The sequence below is a fragment of the Lactuca virosa genome, chromosome 1, assembly GCF_052849685.1.
Source record: "Lactuca virosa cultivar CGN04683 chromosome 1, Lactuca_virosa_CGN04683_v6, whole genome shotgun sequence".
NCBI classification, from domain to species: domain Eukaryota; kingdom Viridiplantae; phylum Streptophyta; class Magnoliopsida; order Asterales; family Asteraceae; genus Lactuca; species Lactuca virosa.
Genome location: NC_136426.1, coordinates 85,422,515 through 85,437,538, shown reverse-complemented (window position 1 = coordinate 85,437,538; position 15,024 = coordinate 85,422,515).

The following is a 15,024-nucleotide window of genomic DNA, read 5'->3' as shown; positions in this document are numbered from 1 at the left end:
ATTTTGTCCAAACTGTTCAAAAGTTGTAGCTTTAAACTGATAATAGTTTACATACAACAATATATTAAATCTAATAAATTAAATATAATATTTTAAAAGTTAAAGTCATAACTTTATAAGTAGAAGTAAAGATACTATTTTAATATTGAAAGTTAGTTTATTAATGGTTACACTTTAGGTTTGATATTTATTTAACCTTATTAACCAAATTATAATCATTATTAGAAAGACACTACAATTTATCACTTTTAACTATTTGTTAGGGTGCAAAGTCACGTTTGGATGTGGCTTACCCTTATTGATGTGTAAATGAGTTGTCTTTCCTATAAATAGGTAGTGAGTGACACTCATATTTAAGGATGATCATTTTGGAGTGTTAGACTAGAGAGAGAAATTTGTACAAACCCATTTGTATATCCTTTCTAGATCGAATATGAGCTTACACAGATTTATTTACTCCTTGTGTTCTTTAGTTTTCATGATGATTCACTAGATATTTTTATAATTCCGCACATGCCATCATAATCAACACCACTACAATTGGTATCAGAGCTGGTGTTCTTGATAGGATCAAGAATTGATCCTTGATGGCTTTCTAGATTTGGTGATTCTTCATTTTGATCTTTGATCATCGTGTTATTGAGAGTTTGGATTCTAGAATACTAATTCATCTTTGATTCCATTCATAATTCGATTTTCTTCACTAGAATTCAAGTGCTTTTTACTTTCTCTCTCTAGAAATCTTCAAGTTTGTGTGATCATGGTGCGTTTGGAGTATGATTCTTGGGTTGTAATCGTTGAAGGTGTGAAATACAAGGTCAATGAATTTGAATTTTATGGGTTATTGTTAAGTGGGTTGATTTCATTGGATTCTATGGTTTCTTATGGAGGTTTGAAGGATGTTCATAGAAGATTGGTATTTCAACCACTTTCAAAGATTGAATGCTTGTATGATATTTTCATTATCATGTTAGTTCGTAGTGATAACCGAAAAGAAGGAGAAGAAAGAGATTTGTTTAATAAAAGATACATTTCTCTTGTTGATAACCCAAGTGATCTTCATGCTCTTAAGTTTGTTGAAGATGTTCTTGATGATGATCATCATGTTCTTGATGTTCAAGAAAAAGGAGTTCAATGTGATGTTCTTGATGTTCAAGAAAAAGGAGTTCAAGTTGATTATCATGATGAAAAAGTTTTTTTCTTGATTGGAGTTCAAACCGATGATATTTTGTGTTCTTGTGATTCGTTTGAAGGAAAGATTCCTTATCGGAAGCCGGTGATCCAAGAAAATCACAAGTATCAAACTCCAAAAGATTTGATTCAAACTCACAAAGTTGATGTTGTGGAAAGTGGGTTTGTTCATGAAATCAAGTCTTCAAGATGCAAAAAGATGAGAAAGAAAAAGAAGAAAAAGATTAAAAGGAAGAACAAGCGGGTTTACTCACAAAAAATCGTCAAATGTTGTGAAGCCAAAATCCGTGAAGCAAATTTGGGTTCCAAAGCAACAATCTCCAAAGGTTGCATTGAATTTGAAGTCAAAACCCAAAAGTGTTGGTGGTTCTTTTGAAGATGTTCTTGGTTTGATGAAGAACACGAAGAACACGAAGAACGAGTTGTACATCTCGCATAGTGGGTGGTACAATGTTCGATTTGGAGATTTTCTCATTCCAACTAAAGAACCAAGATCTTCTAAATTCGATTCGTTCATTGAAAATGGAACTCGATTCGTCAAAAAGGTATCTCAAATTCTTAAATGGATTCCAAAACATCCATGATTTCGATTCGTACTTTGCGTTTTTCAATTTTTGATCGATTTACCTCATTGGATCTAATTCGTTTCAACCCCATAGTTGATCCAGTTATTTTTGTTTAGATCAAAACCAAAATCATTCTCTTAAAATCAATTTTACTGTTCATTATTCATAATTTGATGCCCAAATTTCGAACAACACTGTTCATCTCATTCTAATAAAAGCTCGTTTTTTTTCATCTTGTCACTGTTCATCGGTTTGATTGGCCCAAAATCAAATTGTATATGAATTCATTTTTAAGCCTAAGAGATGATAAATTACTTCCTATTTCTATTGAGTCGACTTTATCATATGCTTTAAGGTGTTGTACCTTCGTGACTTTCTTTAAGATAGTGTTCTTGAGTTTCGTTTCTTTTAATGTGAAACGACCAACACTTCAATCAAGTCTTACCGATTGTTGATTTAGAAGTCATAATCGACTGGGAAGATAGATATTCGAAGGCTGAGAATTGATAGTGATTTCGAAATAAGGTCAAATGATTAAAATTAGTTTTGTTGTATGGATTGGGTCATGAGAATCGATTTTGGTTAATCGATTTTGACTAATTTTGGAGGATAATTTGCAATTGAATTGTAAAATCGAAGCAATCGGAATTGATAGTTGGATTGAATTTCAAAAGTCAAAGGACGATTGATGTTGAACAGTTGAAGAAATTTTATTTTGATTTCGCTGTTTTCTGGAATCGAGGTGTACAATCAACGGTTTAAGGTCGACGTTGATGTTCGAAGGGTATACTTGGAAACAAAATCGATTTTGTTTTGCTTGTTGATCTGGAAATGCGAGTAGATAGTCGATGTATGTTGCAGTCAATCGATGTGAAGTCAAGAAAGAATGGAATCGATTGATTTCCAAAGTCAAAAATTGATGGTTCGATTGTCAAAGAACGAAGACTTGTTATTGAGTTGATTTTACAGTCGAATGTTTGGAATCGTGATTTGGACTGAGTTATGGAATCGATTTTGGGGTTAAAGAACGAATGTTTGGATTTTGTGATATTGAGTTGCTGTTGATGAAAAGCGAATGAAGTCGATAGTTTGTAGATGAACAAATATCGACTGGAAAAGCGAAGCACTGTTATTTGATGATCGATGGTGGGTATAAGTCGATGTCAAGGTTGAACGATCGATGAAGGCTTTGGATCGTCGATATCAAGTAGTTGTTACTGAAAAATGAAGTATTGATTTTGATGTCGATATGAGAAGGAACGAAATCGATGAACTGGGAAGTTATGATTCAGCGATTGAATGGTCCAGAACTCATTAAGTGATTCGATATGCTTCGTTTTCGTTAAAATGCAAAAGTTTCGTTGAAATGGTGTTGTGGATTTCGTGATTGAAGCTAACGAACGGGATGGAAGAAAAAATTTCGTTGTCTCTTTAACGAATTGGGGAAGAAGAAAACGAAAGTTTGAAGAAGTGGTTTTGATAACGAAATGGGAAGGATTCGATTTTTGAGTGACGGCCTCGTTAACGAATTTCGTATTGATGAAAAGCGAAGTGGTATTTTCGTTACCTGGTTCACGAATTGAGAAAAAGGAAGAAACACAGAAATTTCGAAATCAGTCCTTATACTTTCGAAAGTTTGACACATTTTATCCAATTTCGACATTTGGGGTAATTTTCAACAGTTTGGAAGAAAGGAAACATAATTTTCGAAAAGAGTCCCTGAAGTTTCGAAAAGTTGGCAGCAAATACCAAACTTTCGACAATAGGGATTTTATGCTGAGAAATTAAAGAATGTTCATTTCTGGCGCCTGCAGTTTGTGCGAATATATGCTTTATGCCCAGTTTCGCAAATAGGGTAGAGTTTCGCATATTTGGCTGTTTTTGGCGCAATGGGTCCCTACAGAATTCAGAAAATGACAATTTTTACCCGGATTTTGGAAAATCTTGCAACTTTCACCCAAAAAGTCAAAAAATTTCACAAATTGGAAATTTTTTGAGGCTTTTTCGTGATTGTTTTTCCGTGCAAGATTTTTGGTGATTCATTTTTGGTAAACATCAAGCGGGAGTATTGTATCGTTCATTCCTCGGGCGCTTCTCACCGTTAATGGGTTTTATAATCATTTTTTGATTATAAAAAGGGGGAAAATAATGGGTATTCGAAGCAGGTTTTTCGGGTATTCATTGCGGATTTTGAAGACCGGTGTTAATTCGAGGGGGAGTTTGGTCTTGATCGCGCGAGCTCGTTGGATATTGAAGCCGAACATCCAATACTAACTTTGAGGGGGAGAATGTTAGGGTGAAAGTCACGCTTGGATGTGGCTTACCCTTATTGATATGTAAATGAGTTGTCTTTCCTATAAATAGGAAGTGAGTGAAACTCATATTTAAGGATGATCATTTTGGAGTGTTAGACTAGAGAGAGAAATTTGTACAAAACCATTTGTATATCCTTTCTAGATCGAATATGAGCTTACACAAATTTATTTACTCCTTGTGTTCTTGAGTTTACATGATGATTCACTAGATCTTTTCTAATTCCGCACATGTCATCATAATCAACACCACTACATTATTTACAAAATATTTTTTGGGTTGTTTAAGCTAAATTAAAATTCATATTTAAGTTGACCCTATAATGTTATATTTAAATTAATAATCTAAGTATTTTATACAAATTGTTCAAAAGTTGTAGCTTTAAAATGATAAATGTTTTCATCCAACAATATATTAAAACTAATAAATTAAGTATAATGTGTTAAAAGTTAAAAAACATAACTTTATAAGTAGAAGTAAAGATATTTTTGTAATATTGAAATTTAGTTTATATATGATTACACTTTAAGTTTGATATTTATTTAACCTTATTAACCAACTTATAATCATTATTAGAAAGAAATTGAAAAGTCATGGGAGTTTCAAATGAATGTGGTGAAAAGAAAAATACATGGGAGTTTCAAATGAATGTGGTGAAAGGAAAATGCTTGCGCAGAAACACCTATATAGTTGAAGTCTTTACAAATATATGTTTTTTTTAATATAGCAATAACATTGTTGTTAAATTTGATATAATAATTCGTATAGTAAATTGATATAATGTATTGATTATTTTGAATTATATGATAATATATACATCTATTATAACTGCATAATCTCAATCGTTTGAATGACTTCTACCCGCGAGTTACACATAAATAAAATTAAATATAATATATGGTTTAATGTTATTTATAGTTATTGTTATTGTTAATTAATTTTTTTAAATTTATTTTCTTAATGTTTTAATTTTATCATTATAATTATTTAAAACATCAAACATTGTTTTTTTATTTTAAAGGTAACAATATAATCATTTATATAGAGTTATTTTTAACTATTGTTATTGTAAGTTATTTTAAGCTACTTATTTAAAAACTTTTAACGACTATACAAATATCTGTAGGAAATATTTTAGTTAAATTGAGATTAAAATTTCGTTTTTACATTTATCACTACAATTTATCACTTTTAACTATTTATAAAATATTTTTTGGTTTTTTAAGTGGAATTGAAATTTATATTTAAGTTGACATTGTAATGTTATATTTAAAATAACAATTTAAGTATTTTATCCAAACTGTTCAAAAGTTGTAGCTTTAAACTGATAATGGTTTACATACAACAACATATTAAATCTAATTAATTAAGTATAATATGTTAAAAGTTAAAGACATAACTTTATAAGTAGAAGTAAAGATATTATTTTAAAATTGAAATTTAGTATATTTATGATTACACTTTAGGTTTGATATTTATCTAACCTTATTACCCAACTTATAATCATTATTAGAAAAACACTACAATTAATCACTTTTAACTATTTACAAAATATTCTTTGTGTTGTTTAAGTTAAACTAAAATATATATTTAAGTTGACCATATAATGTTATATTCAAATTAATAATTTAAGTATTTTATAAAAATTATTCCAAAATTGTATCTTTAAAATGATAATGGTTTACATCCAACAATATATTAAAACTAATAAATTAAGTATAATATGTTAAAAGTTAAAAAAATCACTTAATAGGTAGAAGTAAAGATATTATTTTAATATTGAAATTTAGTTTATATATGATTACACTTTAGGTTTGATATTTATTTAACCTTATTAACCAACTTATAATTATTATTAGAAAGAAATTGAAAAGTCATGGGAGTTTCAAATGAATGTGGTGAAAGGAAAAAATACATGGGAGTTTCAAATGATTGTGATGAAAGGAAAAATGCTTCCTTTATAATATAGTATGATATGATATGATATAGATACTAGACGAATATCCACGCGTTACGCATAATATTATAATATAATTAATTAATATATGTTATTAAAAATAATTATGTCGGTATCATTGACTTTGAAATAACATTTTTTTACATTGTCATTACTTTAAATATGGAATAAGATATATACATATTTAAACTAACTGATCTTAAGAGTGTTTATTACTGGATAGTATAAAATTTCATTAACTTTTGATTTATTGTATTATTTATTATTATGATAATTAATCAATTTATATAACAATATTTTAGAATTGTATTATCTTAATGATATATATCCAAACATACTTTTGTTCTCTAACAATTATAGTTTGATCTATCATTTTTTCCTCATAAAATACATCAATAAATACTTTCTTTCATTCACCTATATAAATAAAAAGTTACAATTTATATATAAAATTAGTTAACTTTGAAAAAATATTTAATTACACGTTTACATAGAGACAAATGTGAGTAATAAAGTCATTTTACCTAGAGAATATCACACCACCGAATATACATCATGTCATCTAGGCATGATCGACATGCGGGTAAGTCAGATTTTAGGTTATCGGTTTGATGTTTGTCACTTAACCGAACCGTATTAGTTCCATTAATCTGCTTTTTGGTTACTCGGGTCCAGTTTGAACAAATTTGGTATCGTTTCTCAAATAACACACTAAATTCAAATTGTTGCATTCGTCTTCTCTTACTCACGTAATCTCATCAACTTGTTTAATATCATATTGGTTATTATATTTTGGCACCCATTAACTTGGTCAAGCTTTTCACTCGCGTACATCGAGTCATGTGAATATATCATATATCATATATTAATATAGAGATATACTATATAGAGTAAAGTGTATGTAAATACTTATTTGAGTTAAAATATTAAACCACTCAAGTCATGTGTTTTAATAAATAAATTAATATAATACTATAACGTTTTTCAATTAAAAGTAATTATATAAATGATAATCAAATTTTAAACCTATAACATATTTATTCAGGTGAAAAACAATTAAGCACACGGGCTTAATAAAAAATTCTATAAAAATGAGTAATCTTGTCATTCTACTCAATTGAAAGAATTAATAATTAGAATCCTAATTATTATCTGAAAGTAAAAAAAAAAAAATCTTGTAGGTAGAAGAATATATGGTTGAGATGTATTACCACTCTAGATTTTGGTTTCAATGGAGATGTGAGAAACAACCCATGAAAACACACAAATAGAATACAAAAACTTCATCAAAAATGTGAGAAAAAGATTAATAATAAGAAAAAAAACTATATGTATTAATCAATAACAAACTTTGTACCAAAAGAATCCAAATAATTTTATTGGCAATACATCCATCGGTATTCTTTCCAAGGAAATGAAATTATGCATACACATAGGTAAAGAGGTATTATAAGGAAACCTTAAGAGTGAAATGGCCATGAAATACCATTAAGTATATATAACTTAAAATATGAACATGATTTACTCAATTTGTTTCAAAAAATATCATTAAGTATATATAAATTACAAATTTTTTGAATGGTTGTTATTAATTATGTGGAAAATGAAAAGTTTTGGAGGTTTCAAATGCATATGATGCAAGAAAAAATGCCTCATATATATATATATATATATATATATATATATATATATATATATATATATATATATATAGGGCTAGGTTAATATGTTTCTTACATTTATTGTGTGTTAGAATGCACCAATAGAAATTTAGTAAATTAAATAATTATTTAATTAAATAAAGATAGATATTAAATGATTTTCATAATTGTATGTATATTAAATGATATCCATAATTAAAATTATATTTTTATGGAAATTAATTAAATTCGTCATTAATGTCAGCAATAACATTCTTTCAGAATGAATTCGCATCAAGGTTTTTATGTATGGATTCGTTTTTTGTTTCAGGACTCACTCACTTAAAATACAATAAAGTTGCATGGAATATAAAGAACGAGAGTGTATTCTACTAGAATACACTCTCATTCTGCTAGAATACACACTCATTCTTCTAGATACCAATTCATTCTGAAAGAATATTATTGTTCACATTAATGAGGAATTTAATTAGTTTCCATACAAATGAATTATAAGTATGGATATCATTCAATATACATATAATTTTTACTAAATTTTATTGGTGCGTTCTAGCACACAATAGATGTGAGAAAAATTTGAACCTACCTCTCTCTCTCTCTCTCTCTCTATATATATATATATATATATATATATATATATATATATATATATATATATATATATATATATATATATATATATATATATATATTCCTAAATCAAATCCATTTTTTTCAATGGTAAAATTATATGTCCTTATTGCTTAATTTCATTTTGGTTTTCCGTTCTCGAGGTAAAATGATTATTTTGTATTTAGTCTTCATACTTTATATATCATCATAATCTACCTCTTCTAATAAATGAAACCTAAAAATGACACATGTCAATTTTTTAGAATGTCTTTTTGACACGTAACATTTTTCTATAATTTTTATTATTTTCTTTTTTTGGTAACAAATTAAATTCAATTCAAATTTTAAAAATACAAAATCATATCCTAATAACATTATTATGTTTATTTTGTTTAACAAATTAATTCATAATTACTTACAATCGACAATATCTTGCTTTTTTTTCATTTATTATTTTTTTTATTTATATAAAAGTTTTAAATATACCGACAGTGGTTTCCACGGGTTATAACCTAGTATACTTATAAAAGAAGCATTTTTCCTTGAACCTCATGCATTTGAAACCCCCACAAAAATTTGCAAACACCTCACGCATTTGAAACCTCCTATTTTAATGAATACCACTCAAAAGTCTCTTAATAATTATTAACAATTCAAAGGTTTTATAACTTATATAATATATTTAATAAACTATTAATGAATAGTCTACTATAAAAATGCCAATCTCTTTGAGTAGACACACTAATACAAATCACATACAAAATTCACAAAGAAAACAAATTTAAAGTTATTTTTTGTGTTGGTTTGATGGTTTTTGACCATTTTTCGAGCCATGTTATTATGTTGAAGTTTTTAATTTGTAAGTTTGTTATATACTAATTTTTTTTTGTATTTTCATGGTTTAATTATTCTTTTAATAATATCATTGTATGTTGTGGTTGAAATTTTAATGTAAATTATATTATATTCATGTTATCGATCATATGTTATGGAATGTGATATATATATATATATATATATATATATATATATAATATTTAATTAACTATAATTGTATATATGTTTGTATGTTCGTGTTGCTTCAAAGCAATAACTAATTAAAAATCATGGATATGTCATATTATCCATATACGCCTCTTTTAAAATGAAAATTGTCTATCTTATCACTTTATATTTTAGTATATGTTTAACATTTTAATTATAATAATAAATGCTTTCTTAAAGTTTCTTTCACTTATTAATAATAATAAGTGGTCTTAAAAATAATGAACAATAATTATAAATAATAAAATCAAATTATAAAAATAATGGATATGTCATATTATCCATGCAAGTCTCTTTTAAAATACAAATTGTCTATTTTATCACTTTATTATTTAGTGTATGTTTCATATTTTAATAATAATATTAAGTGTTTCTAAAAAGTCTTCTTTAACTTATTATTAATAATAAGTGGTTTAAAATTAGTGAATAATAATTTTAAATGATAATAAGTTAATAACATCAAATTATAAATTACATTTAGCTACAAATAAATTGTATTTTAAATGAACATCATTATTGAAATTAGAAAATGATCGCATAAGTAAAAATATAATTAATCAATCATAATAATTGTTAAAAATAATACTAAATTGATAATTCTATTTAATTCTATTAATGAGGAAGGTGAGTTGATGTCAGTGAATATTATTATTCAAAATAATTGAGATTATATATATATATATATATATATATATATATATATATATATATATATATATATAATTAGTGTAAAAAATATTATCTCAAAGTTAATGTCAATAACATAACCATTTTAAACATATATTTTTTAATATTTTAACAATTTATTTTTAACCTGCGCTGCGCAGCACGCGGGAATTCGTCTAGTTAAATTATATAAAGGGATCATGTTCACTAATCTCTACCATCCATCCAATTTACTCTAACGTCTTGATTTCCATAACAAAATTTTCATTTTTAGAAAACAACATTTCATTTAATCATTCATTTATTTATAACGAAAATCATTGTTTGATAATTAAATATCAACTTATTGAAATCACTGTATAGAATAGAAGATACAAAAAAACTAAAATATGATGTTGATGTGTGTGTACAGTTAAACATTGTCCTTAGTGAGTTCCTAACATACCATATACCACAATAGATATACATGCATACAAATAATGGTTACGACGTTTCACCGTTCAACCAATAATGTATGTATTTGGACCCACAGCATGTCGTCGTCCATCGTCAACAGGAGTCTATAGGGTCACCGCATGTTGTCATTCTGCTATCAACAACTCATACAGACATGTAACTGAACTAACAACTATTACACTAATAATTTGTGTATATGGACTCACAACATGTCGTCATTCCATCACCAACACGACTCTATAGGCTCACGATCTGTCGTCGTTACGCCGTCAACTCCTCATATATACATATGAGCAAATCACATAATCAAACAACGAATCATATAAGGACTATTCTAGTCTACACATATAACTCTACTCTAGAAATCCTTATATCCTATCATACATGGGTATATATATTATAACACTTGGTATAGTGAGATAACTCACCTAGACAATTTCTCAGACGACTATCAGCTATCCAACTGACGATCTAACTGTCGGATCACGCGTCTGACAAGTATTAACCTATAATAATAACTTATTAATATCTATGGAGTTGTAGTAAAAGTTAGATCCTTCACTAATCTCAATGAATAATTCAAGTTCTATCTTTTAAGGAATGACCAGATAAGATCATATTGGAGGTAGGATCCGTTTAGTATACATAATATACTGTTTGGAAAATCCACTTTAAACACCTCACTTGTTGTAGCCTAGACATCACTACGGTAAGTAGAGCAATCAGTATTATAATTGGAATTACTAATAAATATTATTTATAGGTCCATAATAATGTCTATGAACATAAATATAAGTTACACTTAAAGCGTAGTATAACTCAACTTACAGGTTTTCTAGCAAAAAGTCAGAAAGTCGCGGGCATAGTTTCGACTCTGAATACTTCATTTCATCGAGCCTTATAACGTCGTCGCGCTTCGCTAAAATGTTCGAGACTCGAATAGTCAGATCCTAGGGGTTCGGGAGAGATTTGAGAGAAAAATCTTAGAAGAAATGAGCAAATAATGAAGGAGTGCTTGGCTAGCAATTTGTAGGCATTCTGACTAGAGGACGTGTCGCGCCCTTCTCCTAGGCGCTACACATCTTGACATAGGGAACAAGGATTTGTTTATGGACTAACATGTGTCACGATGTGGGTGGGGTTGTGTCGACTTTAGCAAGTAAATCTCATAATCTTCGAAAAATCATATCTATCGCATACGATCTCTATTTTCGACGTTCTTTATATCCCCATTTTCATATCGACGAGTACTATAATTTTCATTTACACTTCCTCGGCTAATTCGCATTCTATTTTTATTTTACAATCTATAAGAGTTACAGTGTACAAGAGTTTGCGACATTTATAACTACTTCATAAGAGCTCAGTTCTCGACGTTCTCTAAATCGACAGATTCGTATTTACGAGGACATCAACTTTCATTTAGATTGTTTTAGCTAACAATAAATCGATTCTCATTTTGATTTCTGTTTTCACATATTGTTGTATTGTGTCGATGTGAAACTTCGAAAAATGATAACTTGTTCATGTGAATCAGATTTAGGCGTTCTTTATACTCACGGTTTCATATTAACATCTACTACAACTTTCATGATGATTACTTTGGCTAAAAAGTAATGTATTTATACTTCGAATTTTATAAAAAAAATATTTGTATTAAATTCTACTGTAAAGTGAAAACAGGGTATTACTATCCCCCCCCCTCCTTTACAAAAATTTCATCCCCAAAATCCTACTCCTAGCTGAGACATCCCCAATTTTTACGGCCATTAAAAACTTTTTCTTTATGCTTAATTAAAACAGAGTATCTTTTATTAGCGTGAAATTTGTCTCAAAATGTTCTTAATGCGAAATGATATCAATATCAGAAGGATTTCCGAAGAAACATTTTTCATTAATATTTAAAAGTCTGGGATGTCATAACTGATACAGAAACATAAGCATAAACTAGTCTTTACATGCCTTGCAATACCTTATTTAACGGCCTAAAACCATTTAAATCTCTCAACATATTCAAACATCAATCTCGTTGAACATTCATACTGCTACTTGTGATACAAAGAAACTGAGTGGGTCAGACTAGGAAGCTTCGTAAGCACATAGGATTTTTAACCCCAATATTATAACATGTTAATATATATTTTAAAACAATAAAATTACCCGGTTACGCATTTCCATTATCCTCACTTCCTGATCCTAAAATGATGATCTCAAGGGACCTCTCCTAAAGGATCTTTGTCAATAGCGAGTAGACAATACTGCTTCGGGGATTCCATTAGAAATAAGTGCAAATGAGGCAACCATGTGGGGGATGGAGTCCAAAGAATGAACATATAATTCATTAAAACCTATAGGTAATGAGCTCGGCAATGTTCCAGATGATTTTCTAGAGTAGTCAGTGGTCGTCATCTATATTCTTCTAGATAAATGGGCACACCAGTACAATAGTACTTTCATCACAACCTTTCATTATTATTTCACACATCCCTTCACTACCCACTACTTCCCTATATGCTAGGCATAATAGTACGATAATACTATGGTCACATCCTCTCATTATTATTTTACATAGTCGTTCACTGCCCAATACCTCCCTAGATGACTAGGCACAATAGTACGAAAGTACTATGGTCACAACCTCTCATTATTATTTCACACAACCCTTCACTACCAAATACATTTTAGGTATGATAAAATAAATACTAGTAATAACCATGTCATGTTGCACATATATTTGAACACAGATAAAGAGCACACATAACATTTAAACAAGCAGGATGCTTGTATCTATGTGTAAATGAAAGTAACTATGCACTCACTTGTTAAAGCAGATGACTTGTGATTTGGGCAGTGTTTCACTGATCACCTAGCTTTTCCTTTGGAAAGACCTAGATATAATTATCACTAAGTCTTAGAATTATATTTCTCGTGACTATAATAACAATAGTTTAGATTACTCAACAATCCCAATGAATACTGATCTATAGCTTATAAGGAACAACCAAGTAAGATTATATCGGGGTAGGGTTCATTTGGTATATAGAGTGTGCTGTTTGGAAATCCCACTTTGAACACCTCGCTAAATCTATCCTAGACATCATTCCCTTAAGTAGATCAATCAATATTATGACTGAAATCACTGATAAATCTTATTTATAGATTCATAAGGACGACTATGAATATAAATATAAGCTACACTTGAAGCATAATAAGTGCAGCTTAACTTACATAATTTTTTAGCAAAAACAAGGAAAGATTTGGGCAGAACTCCGAACTGAGAACTTCTTTTCGTCAGGCTTTCTATCGTTGTAGCGCCCAGTTAAAAAGTATTCTAGACCCAAAATTTGGATCTAAAAGTTAGGAGAGATTTAGAGAGAGAGAAAGAGAGAGAGTTACAGAGAGAGAGAGATATGGATTTTGAAATCACAAAGCAATTTACCACATTGAGTAGTATAACATAATTAGAGATTTTTATAACTTTTGGAACGATTACAATCATATTCAAACTTTATTATACTCTATACCTCATATATCAGGCTACATACTATAATATTATATAAGTGGAACGACCATTCTATGTCTTGAACTTCCTGGATAAGTGGCATCCATTTTATTGACTTCTTAAGCAACATCGGCTTCCTCCTTTATAGTCCTAAGAGTCGTTTGCAATGCTCGTGTAGCTTCTTCCTTCCTCATGAAATCAATCATGAAATGCCCAGGTCCTCAATACTTGAAGCACATACTTTGATCGGATGTACATTGTTTGGAATAATGACCAATTCTTCCACACTTTTGGCAGGTTACTTTTTCTTTGCATTGTACGAAAAGCTTCTTCCTGCATTCTTTACACCATTTCGCCTTATTGTTTTCCCCAGGCTTCTTGCCGTTGAGGTTAGATTCTACTAACCTATTCTTTTTATTGGATTTTAAGGATTCTTCATTCTTCCTCTTCCTTCCAACTTTTGCTTTGTCTGTGGTTATCCCCTTGGCTATGTCTTTTAGGGATTTGGCAACTCGGATTGTTGTTTCTAAGGTAGTTGCTATTTTTACCATTGAGCCGAAATCCGTTGGTAGACCATTAGCAAATTTATCTACCTTGGAGAGTTCAGTAGGAGTTAGGTAAGGAATTAGCTCCATGTTTTCCAGAAAGGCTGCATCGTACTGGATGACACTCATCTCTCCTTTGTTTAGGTTCTAGAATTCAATATATAAGTCCAAAAGGTGCCACTCTGAGAGGTATTCGCTTTACAATTTCTCAAGGAAGTCTTTCCATGACATCTTCCTTGCTTCTTCTTTTGGCATAGCATTACCCATCCGTTTCCACCAGCTCAACACTCCAGTCTTCAATTGTCTGGCTGTGAAGATCTTTTTTCGTTTGTTGCTATAGTCACAACTCTTAAATACCATTTCCATTTCATGGATCCATTCTATAATTATCATCGGCGTTGGTTCTCCAAAAAGACTTGGGGATCGGGATGCTATTAATTTCTCATAACTGCGTCCATTTCTGTCAACCCCTTATTCGGTGGTGTCCTTCCTATCCCTTTGCGGTAAAGTT